At 21.9% G+C, this 14,658-nt stretch overlaps 1 protein-coding gene across 10 annotated transcripts in view; it reads left to right on the top strand.

Annotated features, from left to right (window-relative positions):
- The window catches only part of LOC122509963, a 253,775-nt gene that overhangs the window by 136,062 nt on the left and 103,055 nt on the right, over positions 1-14,658 (top strand). For all 10 annotated transcript variants that reach the window (XR_006302396.1, XR_006302400.1, XR_006302397.1 and 7 more), the window contains one exon: positions 11,146-11,206. The gene's annotated coding sequence lies outside the window, so the exon portion shown is untranslated. The remainder of the gene's footprint in view (positions 1-11,145; positions 11,207-14,658) is intronic.

The following is a 14,658-nucleotide window of genomic DNA, read 5'->3' as shown; positions in this document are numbered from 1 at the left end:
AATAATCGAAATTTCACGTAAAATTGAATTGTAAACAAATAAAAATTTGCAAAGAACTTTTTTTAAAGATTTTGAAAAATAATTGATTTAAAGAAGAATTTCAGTTAAAAATTCTAAAAAATAATAATTGAATTGAAACGATGAAAATAATTTTAAAGAATTTACAGTGACAATATTTTTATATAATATAAAATAATGATGTTATCACTCGGTCAACTTTAATTTTATTATAAGTTGCTGAATATCAAACAGGTTTGAATTTGAAATTATTGAAAATCTTAAATTCTATGGAAAAATAATAATGACTAAATATTTAGTTTAAATAAAACTATTCATGTTTTAGAATAATTTTACAATTAAAGAAATTCGTAAATAAATGTTTCCGCTACATAAATTTTTCATTTTTTTTGAGTCTCTAATTATCTTTAGAGTGAATCAGAATAATCTTTAGGGTCAGGGAAAAAATTAAATTTTGTCTGAAAATCAGGGAAAAGTCAGGAAAAAACATAATTGAATTTTTCTAGCAACCCTGTGTAAAAATAAAAATATTATTTTATTATTTTTTTGTAACATTTTAGAACAAATAAAAATTAAGAAAAAAAGTGGTTTGAATTTTTTTTAATTGTTCTTTTATTTCAATTGAGATTTGACACCAGGCAATAATTATAATATTCAATAGAGAATAATGAGCTCAGTATTGCATAATATTACAACACTCACAACACTCTGTTTGTTTATTATCATAAATCGAAATAACTTGTGTTATATTTTAATTATATTGTATTGTTTTTAATATTATAAAAAATAATTTTGCCTCTTCATAGGAAACATATTTTTTTCGGGGAAATTTTAAGAAACGATTAAAAAAAGGAAAAATAAATTTTTATTCGGTCAAGGCTTGGATATTTGCATATATAACGTAATTTTAAGTGTCTATTTTATGCGCTAATCGAAACTTACTCGGAGAAATTGTGCGTTTGCAACGGTTAAATAGTAAAAGGATAAAAGGCAGTGGGCTTGACACATGAGTCATAGAAGTACACACACAGTACGAATTCTCTGAGGAGTTATTCAACTGGGCCAATGACATTCACAGCCAATCCTTGAAAGAGAAATTAATAATAATAAAAAATATTTTTCATGTTTTATATTTATATTATTGATAATTTCAAATTCCATGTAGAAATAATTTCTTGCGGGAAAAAAATGCTGCCACATTCTTTTTAGACATTTTCCCCAAATGGAATTTCATTCTTTTTTCTCCCTCCCCAAGCATAATTTACGATCGAAATTATTTTTAAAACTTTTGCCATAGAATTTTTTTTCCACATTTTAAAAATAGGGTATGAAAAAGAGTTAATAAAGCTAATTGGCGTAGTGAGATTTTAAGTGAACCGCAGAAAATCGTGAGACTATTTCGAATATAAGAAACAATGGCAAAGTAGTTATTATTTAGCCAACTATATAAGTTTCGTTTATATTCTTCGGCTATTAAATGTTATTCTTGTTAATAACAATTGCTAAAGGAAAAATAGTTGAGTGTTATATATTCCGATGCAAATATATAATTCTCTCTGTGTACATATATACATGAAACTTGTAATAAATTCTTCACTTGCAATTTGCCAAGGAAATCCTCAATTTTTTTTCACTCTTGCAAAATATCCGGAAAATAACAGGAAATTTGTTTTTTTTTCTTGCTGACTATTGTTTTTTTTTATCTTGCAAAATTTATTTATTTATTTAAAATGAATCATATTCATGTAGAAAATATTTGTATGTCTTATATTCTTGACCTATTTTTTATGAACAGATGATGCAATTATATAAAATACTTTTTGTTTCTGTGTAAAGGAGAAAATTTGAAGCTTAGAGAAAGAAAAACTGACGATAAAAAAGAAAAATTGAACAAAAAAAGGAAAAACAGAACAAAAAAGTAAGAACAGAACGAAAAAGGAAAAACTGAAGATAAAAAAGAAAAATTGGAAAAAAACTGAAAAAAAAGAAAAATTGAATAAAAAAGGAAAACTAAACATAAAATAAAAAAAATTTGTTGGAAGTGTCAATTAGTAATTTCTGAAATTTTCTTATGAAAACTTGTATGCACTTTCCGTGTTGAGCGATATTCTTTGCTCTCAGAAATCCTCTTACGTGTTATTATATAATAGAAAAATGAACACATACAGACACACACAAGAGAAAATCAGGCATTAAACTCACTCGGGAGAGTACACTCATGAATCATGCTCTCAAAACTGTCTTTCAAATGAAAATATATCACAAGACGATTGTCATAAATTTTCCATGTTTTACTCTCGCTTTTTCGAATTGCCAATATGTACACCTAACAACAAATTGCAAATATTTACAATATTGTGAAAATAAAAAGTGGTTCAGCAAATTTTCAAAATATTTTTCACTATTATATTGTTTCTGAAGTAATGAAAAAAGTAATAAAAAATTATTGAGTGGGAAAAAATTTTAAATTGCTTTCAAATTAAATTTAATTTAAATTAAGTTTAGTTTTATTAAATTTAAATTATTTTTTTTTAAATTCCAATTAACTTTATTTTAAACTAAATTTAAAGTATTTATTGTAATATTTATTTAATGTACAATAAAAATCAAATAATTTAAATTGAAATTAAATTCAAATTGATCTCGATTTTAAATTAAAATTGGTATTGAAATAAAATTGAAATTGAAATTAAACTGAAATTTAATTGATATTGAAATTAAATTTTAATTGAAATTAAATTGAAATTAAATTGAAATTAGAAATTTTAATTCAAATAAAATTGAAATTTAAACTAAAATTAAATTGAAATTGAACTGAAATTAAAACTTAATTGATATGAAATTAAAACTTTATTTATTTATTTATTCATTTACATTTAGTTGATATGAAATTCAATTTTAATTAAAATTAAATTAAATTAAAACTGAAATCTAATTGTAATTTATCTTGAAATTAAATTAAAATTGGTATTGAAATGAAATTGAAATTAAACTAAAATTTAATTGATATTGAAATTAAATTAAAATTTTAATTTAAATAAAATTGAAATTTAAACTGTAATTAAATTGCATTTAAACTGTAATTGAAAATTAATTGATATGAAATTTAATTTTTATTAAAATTGAATTGAAATTAAACTAAAATTGAAATTTAATTAATCTTGAAATTAAATTAAAATTGGTATTGAAATGAAATTGAAATTCAATTTTCATTAAGATTAAATTGAAATTTGAATTTGAATTCAAATAAAATTGAAATTGAAACTGAAATTAAATTGAAATTAAACTGAAATTGAAACTTAATTGATGTGAAATTAAATTTTAATTAAAATTTAATTGAAATTTAATTGATCTGGAAAATAAATAAATTAAAATTGGTACCTATTCTAATAAAATTGAAATTAAACTAAAATTAAAATTTAAGTTATATTAAAATTTAATTGTAATTGAAAATATATTTTAATTCAAAAAAGTGAAATTTAAACTGTAATTGAATTGAAATGAAACTGAAATTGACACTTAATTGATATGAAATTCAATTTTAATTAAAATTTAATTCAAATTAAACTGTAATAGAAATTGAATTGATATTGAAATTAAATTTAAATTTAATTTAAATTTCAGTTAAAATTTAATTGAAATTGTAATATAATTGTATTTGATCTTGAAATTACATAAATTAAAATTGAAATAAAATTATAATTTATCTTGAAACTACATTCAAGTAAAATTGATATTAGATTCTGATGATTAAATTGATATTAAATTGATATTTAAATTGAAATTAAATTGTAATTGAACTGAAATTTAAATTAAATTAAATTAATTTAAAGTTTATCTATTTTGTTATTAGACAAACATAAATTTCCTATTTTAAAATTTAAATAATTTAAATAATTTAAATTTAGGTTGAATTTAAATTATTTATTTATTTTATCATTTTTTCAATATTCAAGACCCAAAATATTCAATTATAAAATTTAAATAATTGAAATTAAATTGAAATTAAAATTAATTTAAATTTAAAATTTTGTTTACATTAATAAAAGTATAATTTAAATTTTTAATTTACTTGGGAATAGATTATTATATCATTTAGATTCATTTTTATTGAGTGTATTCTTTTTTTTTGGTGAGTAATTGTTATTAATTAGTGAGAAAGAAAGCGTTGTGCTCTTGAAAAAAAGTAGGTTACTTTATAGGAGTTATAGCGAAATACCTTGAGGCAGTCTCAACATTTTAAGAGAGTTAGGCAATAGCAAGGCGATCATATTTAGTAATATAGTGATCGATGATCAAAATTGATAGAAGGAACAATGAAAAAAAAGTGAAAGTCTGTTTGTTTACTATTTTTGGACTGGTGCAATCGAGCCATAGGCTGTTTTATTTTTTTTCCCTTCGCCACTATAATAATAGTCAATGGTCTTAATAATACATGCATCATTTTTCGTTCAGTTAATTATTTTTTTTTCCTCAACAGTCAGTTACAAATTTTATACTCCAAGTTAGGCAGTTACAAGACAATCACTTACAAATTTTATACTTCAAGTTAAAAAGTTATACTTTTATAAAAACTTACACTATTAAAAATTTATAGTTATTCTCAGTAAGAAAAAAATAGTCTTTTGTAAACTTCGTTCATTTACAATTAACAAATTTTTTCTCTACTTCTACTGTCCATTTGTATACATTAAAAAAAACCCTAAGTTATTTAATCAAAAAAAAATTTATAAACCAGAAAATATACTTTCCCCAGTATTAAAATTTCAGTTACATAAAAAAAACGTGATTTATTATTATTTTTTGGTCAAATTTGAGCAACTTTCTCGTTTTTGTTTTCCAAAGGAGAGAGATTGCGAATTAAAGAACCATAAAGGAATTGACGGTTTTAAAAGCGATATGACAATCAAAGTCTTGTGCTGAGAGACTATATTATATATTTATTCTCATAGGACTTGGGTGGAGAAAAAAAAGTGAGTCAAGATCTCGTTGAACTTTGATGATTGCTGTAATTAAGCAACTTTTTATACATGCACATTATATGTGCCACCTTATTCTTTCTTGAAAAAGAATCTCGTTTAATTGGCCCATTTATTTTGTCTGTAACGTACTGTTGAAAAGCCACACGGAGTCAAAGTTTCGATTATCACATAATAATGATCGGAATCGGTGGCAAAAAAAAATTGTTATTTATTGCTTTTATACGTGAAAAATATATATACAATTTAAGCACTGAGAATTTTTTTTTTTAATTTAGAGGAGAAGTTTGTCCTCCGTAATTTATATTGTGTGTTTATTTTTCATTTTTTGTTTGTATTTAAGTCGGCGTTTTTTGTAAGCATGCGTATTTTTTTTTAATAATTCCTAAAAGAGATGATAATTATATAATAGTAATTTAATAATAATTAATAATTAATAATTAATAATTATTTTATAGAATTATTATGTAATTAATTTATTATTAATTATTAATTTAATAACAATAATAATAGTAATTTAACAACTTTTTCTCATTATTATGATTCATGTCTTTGCTTCATTTCGTTAGTGAGCGAATTATATTATTATGTTATAATTATTTTTATTGTACAATTAATTCAAAATTGTAATGACAAATAGAAATCATCAGAATTTTTTTCACTTCTGTTCATTAAAAGACTAAAATTTTGTTAAATATTATGTTTTGTTAAATTAAAATTATGCAGATTTTTGTTCATTACTTCTAAACAAAATTAGAAAATTGTTAAACAACTGTGATTAAGAATTAGAAAATTGATTTATTTTGCATTATTTTTGTTTATGAATCACAATTTTTTAACAAAATTATTATTTTGTCTTAGAAATTAAAGAAAAATATTTGCAAAATTCCTATTTTTAATCTTATTTTTAAAACAGGAATTTTTCACAGGAATTAAGACATTTAAAAATTTCAAATTCAAACATTTTTTAAATTAAACAACTAATAAAAGTATTGTTATAAAACATGAAGAAATCGATTGCTCCGAGTCGAAGACTCGGAGTGATCTATTTCTTCATGTTTTCTAATAATTAAAGATGACCGAGAGATAAAATCATTATTTTATATTTTTAAAAATATTGTTACTGTAACTTCATCAAAATTATTTTCATTATTTTAATTCAATTATTATTTTCATCATTTTAATCATTTTAATTTCATCATTTTAATTCAATGATTATTTTCTAGAATTTAAAATTATTTTTTATGAAAATAATATGTAATTGAATTCCTTAAAAAAAATTTATTATTTATGAAAATAATTGATGTCCTGTGAAATTTTTATTATTTATGAAAATAATTAAGTGTTTACATACAATTTTATTAAATTTTTTTTTAAATAATACAAAATTTTATAAACTTTTAAACTAAATAGTAGGGTAGGGTGGGGCATTACTATTCGCGGGGCGTAACTATTCTTTGTCCTGGAGAGAAAACTATTCATCCGATTAAAGTTTTTTTTACACTGTATACTTGTCATGTGAAATGAACATTGTACGCCACATTTGAGCTTCTGGCGCCATCTATCATTGGAGTTAGGTACCCAAATGTGATTTTGATATACTCGCTTACTTGTTTTCACTCATTTAGTCTGCCATTGTAAATAGTGATAAACGGTCGGAAAAATTATCGGAAAAATTATTTCTAAAGTCAAATTTAGTGCTGAACACGAATATCATAATGGATTTTTGATATTCTATTGTTCAAAAATTTTACAAGTGTTTTTTCAAAAAATGGGCGGATGGGGCGTAACTATTCTTCCACTGATGACAGCAAAAACTACAAAACAGTGTATTTTTTTGTGTGTGCTTGTTTCTAGGTTAGAATTGTAAGAAATTGGAAGAAAAAAACCAGAAAAAATCCTCCAATTAACAAATTAATTTATATATTTTTTTAGTATTATATCATTAATAGCTGCAAGAATAGTTACGCCCCTCGTTTTTTTCGACATCAAAAAAATTTTTTTTTCGTAAAATCGCTGTAGTTCGGAACAGAATCGAGTTACAGCAAAATGATACATGGCAAAATTGTAGCTAAGAAGTCAAGCTTTCAAACGGTTCTACTCATTTTTTTATTTTTTTTTATATACATTTTATAGACTCAAAAATCCAAACAAGAATAGTAATGCCCCACCCTACCCTATAATTAAATTAATAAAATTAATAAAAATTAAATAATTTATAATTAAAATGTAGTTTTGTTGTAATTTTTTTAATTTCTGTCATTGCAAAATTATTTAATGTTTGCGTTTTTTACGCCTTTTGATAAAATTACACAGAAGGACATTTATTGTCCGCTAAAAGTATATAGAGGAAAAAATTGCCAACTTTGTATTTTTATTTTTCTGTTATAACAAGTGTTGTTTTGAAATATTTTATTTTCATTTAATTGAATATATATATATATAAATGTAATGAATTCTGATGAATCACAATTTTATAAATTTAATAACATCACCAAACGATATTATGTGATTTCCTTAATTATTATGTCAGTATTGCTTTGTATAAAGTACTTTTTTCTTATCTTATCTCACATTTGGTCAATTGATTAGAAAAATTTAGTTCATTTTATAAGGAAAACAGAATTTTATTTATTTTTGATAAATTTTGACCTTACAACAAAAAAGGTTTGATTGATATTTACACATGGGGAAATTACGAATAAAAAAAAATAAGAAAAAGTTTTGCTAATTTGAATGGATCATTAATTTCAAAGCGTACAAAATGAACACAAGAGTTTTCTTTCGTTTTCTTGGCTATTAATTTTCGATATAAATAAATCGCTTCTTTTATTTTTATTTTTATATCCATACGAGTTGTGATCACTTTTTGTTTCTTTGATTTAAGTTTGTAGTTTGTGTTTTTATCCTGAATTCAGGTGAAAGGACTCCTTTCTTACCGGAACAGGATTTGCCCCCCCGGAGACAAGATGGACTGCGCTTTCTAAGAGTTTTGCGATAGATGAAAAATAAATTGCACGTGAATTTTTTCGTAATCGCTAAAGTCTGATAAATTATTATTTTTCACTCCTGTATTTTTCTATCTTCTTATAAAAGGATTTCTGAAAAATTGATTTTTTATTTTCAACACAAAACTATTCATTTCCACTATAGACTTTTATTTCTTCTCACATTCTTATTTATTTCTCATATTTATTAATTTTTTATTTTTGTTCCTATTTGGTGTGAAATTTTATTTTTACTTCTCATTTAGATTTCTAATTTTTATTCTTTGTATTTCTTATTTGTATTTCTAATTTGTATACAAATTAGAAATACAAATCAGAAATACAAAGAATAAAAATTAGAAATCCCAAAATAAAAGTATTTTATCATTTCTGTATGCGCATGAAATTTTAGGGGATTTTTTTTTAATCGAAATGATAGAAACTTAAAATGTTTTTTCTTTCCTTCGTTTTTGATTGTTTTTGCGGTTTGTAATTTCAATTGGTAAATATATAAATAATACGCAGATGTGAATGAAGGCGGGTTTTTCGCGGGTTATATATTTCAGATGCAGCCATTAATTAGTTGGCTTGACAATTGAAAGGCGATTCGAATGCAAGTTGAAGGGAAAAAGAAAGACAAAATGAAGGCAAAAGAGGCAACACATAAATTTTTAATGCGGACTTGAGGTACCCACAGGGTGTTTGCCGGAATATCAAATGACCATTCGTCCTCTGGAACAGTTACGAAATAAAGACATACGAGGTGTATCTATACCTATATGCACACGTTGTTGGTAAAACGAGCTCCATACTGCTTTTAATCAGCAGCCGCAGTGCTTTTTTCACACACACACATTCACATACACTTATATACATTCGTAGTCGACCTAAATCAGTCAAGTAAAATTATGCTTCAAGCATAGGCGGTCCTTCTTCTTCTTCTTCTTCTTCTTCTTCTTCTTTTTTTTTCTTTTTATTCTTTTTTGGTTGTATCTTCTTTTTTCTTTTATTTATTCATATTTTTATCTCTTCATCAAAATCTTAATTAATACCAATAAAAATCCATTTAAGTCCTCGCGCATTTAAATTATTATATCGATTATGTCGAAATAAAATATTGAATATGAAATTAATTTTTTTCATTCATTTTAAATGTATCATAAATTTGTAAAAATACATTTTTGATTATTTCACTAAAAAATTTTTAACGTTACAATTATTTGAATTTCGCGCCAATATAGTTCACCAAATTGACGCCTAGACGGCATGAAAATTCGCTCACAAACGAAATTAATTAAAAAGAGAACAATCATTACCGAAATATTTTGTGTCATTTAAAAATGAATAATCAGGGTTTCTACAAATTTCTCGTTATAAATGTCATAAAAAAAATTTTTGTCAGGGAAATTAAGAAAATTGTGACTTTTTCGACTTTTCTTCCAAAAATTGCAACAAAATACCACAATTTTTAGTAAAAAAAAGTGCAACTTATTTTGATTTTTATAATGCAAAAAATAGCTACAAACAAATATTTCAAAAATTGTTTTTGAATAGGTAAAATTTTGTAAAATTTAATTGAAAATAATTAATTTATTTCAAGTATTTTGTTACAATTTTTGAAAATCAACTTTTGAAGAATTTTAATTGCAAATTTTGAAAATAATTGAATTATCAAAAATTTTTTTTGTATAGTTAAAATTTTGTAAAATTTAATTGAGAATAATTAATTTATTTCAAGTATTTTGTTACAATTTTTGAAAATCAACTTTTCAAGAATTTTAATTGCAAATTTTGAAAATAATTGAATTATCAAAAAATTTTGTTGAATAGTTAAAATTTTGTAAAATTTAATTGAAAATAATTAATTTATTTCAAATATTTTGTTCCAATTTTTGAAAATCAACTCTTGAAGAATTTTAATTGCAAATTTTGAAAATAATTGAATTATCAAAAATTTTAATGAAAAATCGTTTAAAGGTAAATTTAAAAATGGAAATAAGCCTCTAATTTTTTAAAATTCAATATTTTAAATATTTACATATATGTAATTTTCAATTACATATTTCCAAAAATAATAACATTTTAGAATTATTTTTAACATTTTAGAGAAAACAATAATGTTCAAAATTTTTAATTAAAATTCACGAAAAAAATCATTAGTTTTTTGAAATTATACAAAAATTCTTTTAAGAAATACAATTATTTTCGAAAAATAACATTATTAAAATATTTTTAAAAACTTATTATTAGAATTGTTTTGTAATAATCTTTTAAGATTCAAAATTTAATTTTCGGACTTATTAAAATTTTTAATAAATCATGGTCCTGTTTATAGTTAAAATTTTTTAAAAATTTCATCATTTTTATTTATACTTTTCAAAAATTCAATTATTTTTAAAAGATTTTACCAAATTTTAATGGTTTGGAAATTTTTCAAAATTGAAAAACTATTATCGTTTATAAAAAATTGAGTTTATGCATTTAAATAATTGAATTCAAGAAGAACTTTTGGAAAATTATTTAAATTAATTTATTCAGAGATGAAGTTTAGTTGAAAATTGTAAAAAATATTTTAATTCAGAAAGGATTATAATTCTAATTTTTAGAAATTATTAAAATTTATAAATTTTACTCATTTTTCGTAAACATTTTCAAAAAAATCTCGCAAAAATCAATTATTCAACAAAATTTCTTACAATTTTTCACAATAATTCAATTATGTTCACTAATAGAAACATTTTTCATGGAAATTCAATTATTTAAAAAAAATTTTCATAAAATTCTAAATAAGAATTCAATTATTTTCATGAATAATAAAACTCATCGAAGAATTTCAATTATTTTTAATACTATTTTAAATTAATAAAATCGAAAAATTCAATTATTTTCACAAATAAAGTTTCCCACAAGATTACAATTGTATAAAATAAAATTTTCATAATATTTATTATATTTCGAAAAATTAATTATTCAAAACAATGTTTATAAAAATCTTATGAAGAATTGAATTATTTGAAAAAAACAAAATTTTCCACAGAAAGTCAATTCTTTTTCTGTTTACATTATTTTATAAACTATTTATTGCTTTTATATTTATTGTTTCTAAATTTTATTTGCATTTTTCATCAGTTTTTGAAGTCTTTTTTGTTTTTCCTTTGCAGATTTGAAAGAAAAAATTTCTGTTTATATCTTTTCGCGGATTCAACGACTCATCTAAATAAGGTAAGATTTTTTATTATGTATTAGCTGTAGAATTTATCAATTCAATATCTTACAAGTTAAGATGTTTTTTCTAATTACTATTATAAAGATTAAGAGATAACATGTGTGAAAAAGTATATCTCTATTTTTGCTCTTACTTTGGAGAAAAAAATTGACTAGAGAGAAAATTGATACTTGATTAAAAGTAATCTAATAAAGCGAAATTGATATTAAGTATCCGAACAATAAAGCAGTAACAATATATAATAATTGTTCAATGACCTACATTTCAATCTGTTGGTAATTAATTAACCTATATAGTAATACTATATAATAGCATCGATTTTCTATTTTCGAAAGAACTTTTAGGGAGATGAATTTTAGGGGATTTTTTTTCGACTAAAGAAAATTTAGTCCTAATTTAATGTGAACAAGTTTTAATGTCATTATCAGGGGTTGTATTTTTTTTTTATAATTACATTAGAGCTTACGTGCGAGGGGTTTTATTTTCACCAAAAACGTGTGCACTGAGAAAAAATTTATTTGATTCAAAAAACCAATAAATTGTTTTTTTTATGTATTCCTGAAAGGACTAATTCACAAATAAATATTTACTTGAATCATATTAATATTTATTTACGAAAAAAAATTTATTTGATACAAATAAATATTTATTTACGAAAAAATATTATTTGATACGAATAAATATTTATTTACGAAACAGAAATATTTATTTGATTCGAGTAAATATTTTTTTGACAATAGATAAGTAATCATTTAATCGTGTTAATTTTTCCCACTGAGTAGAAAATTTTTTTTCTCGTATTTTTATTTCCTTTCTAAACGGTTAAAAAAAAATGTAGAGAGAAATAAAAATACATTATTCTCGATGAAACGAAAAAAAGGCTTTTATCGACAGTAACTGTCATCGTTTTTTTTAATGTATAAGAAAAACTTGACAGCTATCCAATAATAGCGACTTAGTACAATCTGAAACTGACAGAGAGAACTTATAGTTGGCATTTGCAATTGGCGCTTTCATCTGCTTGTATATTAGCAGAAGGGAATATGAAAAGAAAAAAAATAAGGGGAGGTGGGAGGGAAATATTTCGAAGGGGGGATGGTTAAGGTATGCAGTTACACGTGCAATCAGTATTCCCCTTGAACAATGCAATCCATTTCGTATACACTTTGAACACTTGAAAAAAGTAATTCGATGTGAGAGAAATCCGCTTGTAAATTACTTTTATATATTTTTTCTGTAATATACGTATAGATATTTATGGAGCTTGGGGGTGATTTTTATTAAAATAAAGAAGAATAGAATATTTTTGTCAAATTCTATACTATATTGTGTAAATTTTACTATGTTCGAAGTAAATGTTACTATAATTTTTGTACTAATTTTTACTCTCTGAATTTGAATTATTAAAATTGTTTACTATTTTAAATTAATGAGTAACTTTTTGCTATTGAATTAGAGAGTGATTTTTTGCTATTGAATTAATAAATTTTATTAATAAATAAATAAATCCCTACTGATTTAATAGTAAAATACAATCCTTCCGCCAGGAGGAAGCAATTTACTAATTCAAAGGCAAAAAAAGTCAGTCACTGATTCAAATTAGTTAATATTTTTACTAATTCAGGGTTGCCACAGGTCAGGAGAAAATTATGAATTTTTGTGTCTTTTTGTTTGCCTCATAAACTATGAAATTACCACTAATTCTAAAAAAAACTTAAATTTTTTTTATTTCTGGCAATAATTTATTTAAAATAACTTAATTCTATAGAAGAACTGCCATAAAGTTAATACTTATAAATCATTTAATGGAGTATTTTTTAAAAATTTTAATTTCAATTCTGTTGAAATTGGCTTCAATTTTAAAAATTTTAACGCAATTCTTTCAAAAGAATTCAACTATCTTAATAAACATTAAAATTCTTTGCAGAAATTTAATTATTTTCAAAAATTTAAAATAAATTCTCTTCAACATTTCAATTATCTTTATAAATAGCAAAATTCTTCGTCGGAATTTAATTATATTCAAGAATTTTAATAAAATTCATTACAAAATTCAATTATTTTTATAAATAATAGTAGGTATTCGTCACAAGAATTCAATTATTTTCAAAAATTTTAATAAAATTCATGGCAAAATTTCAATTATTCTCGAACAATGTTCTTAATTCAATGATTTTCAATATTCTATTATTTTACTTAAATTTCCCAAAAAAAATTTAATTTTAAAACAAAAATTATGATAATATTCTACACAAATATTCAATTATTTTCCAAAAAAATAAAAAATTTTCAGGAATTCAATTATTTAAAATAGAATTTGCATAAATTTATTAAAAAAAATCAATAATGTTATAAAATTTGTCATTAAATTCTTCGCAGTAATTCAATTATTTTCATAAATAACAATATTCATTGCAAAAATTCAATTATTTTCAAAATTAATAAAATTCTTCGCATAAATTGAATTACGTTCAAGAATTTTTATAAGATTAATTGCAAAATTCAATTATATTTATAAATAACAATATGCATCACAAGAATTCAATTATTTTCAAAAATTAATAAAATTCTTCGCACAAATTCAATTATGTTCAAAAAATTAAATTCTTCGCAGTATTTCAATTATTTTCATAAATAATAACAGCATTTGGAGGAAGGCATAATTATTTCCATAAATAACAATATTCATCAAAAGAATTAATTTTTTTTCAAAGTAATAAAATTCAATTATTTTCAAAAATTTTAATAAAATTCATTCAAAAATTTCAATTATTTCCAAAATTCTTTTTTAATTTATTAATTTGCATATGTATTATTTTAATAAAATTTCCCAAAAGAATTCTAGTATTTAAAAACAATTTTGACAAAGTTCTACACGAATATTCATTTATTTTCTAAAATAATTGAAAATTTCACAGGAATTCAATTATTAAAAAATAAAAATAGAATTTGCAAAAATTTTCTCGAAAAAATCAATTGTTTGCAATAGTTCAATTATTTTCATATTAATATTAGAATTTCAATTATTTTTAATACAATAAATTTTAATTGAATTCCTCGAAAAATATAATTATTCTTAAAAATGTTTTTTTAAAATTCGTCGAAATAATTTAATTTTAAGAAATATTCAATACATTATCTATGTTTGTATTTAAATAATTGAATTCTCGTATAATTTTCTATTAAAAATTAATTTAAAAATTACTTTCAGTTAAAGTTTTAGACAATAATTGAATTTTGGAGAAGTTACTAATAATTGCAATTTTGAGAAATAATTGAATTTTGTAGAGGTTTCCAATTAAAATCTTTGAAAAAAAATTGAAGAATTTCCGAATAATCAAAATTTCACCTAAAATTGAATTGTAAACAAAAATGGATTTAAAAATTCTCAAAGAAGAACTTTTTTAATAATTATTAAAAATAATTGATTTAAAGAAGAATTTTATTA

The sequence above is a fragment of the Leptopilina heterotoma genome, unplaced genomic scaffold (genome assembly GCF_015476425.1).
Source record: "Leptopilina heterotoma isolate Lh14 unplaced genomic scaffold, ASM1547642v1 Lhet_120, whole genome shotgun sequence".
NCBI lineage: Eukaryota > Metazoa > Arthropoda > Insecta > Hymenoptera > Figitidae > Leptopilina > Leptopilina heterotoma.
Note: the sequence above shows the minus strand (reverse complement) of the source record. Positions and strands in the feature narration are given on the sequence as shown.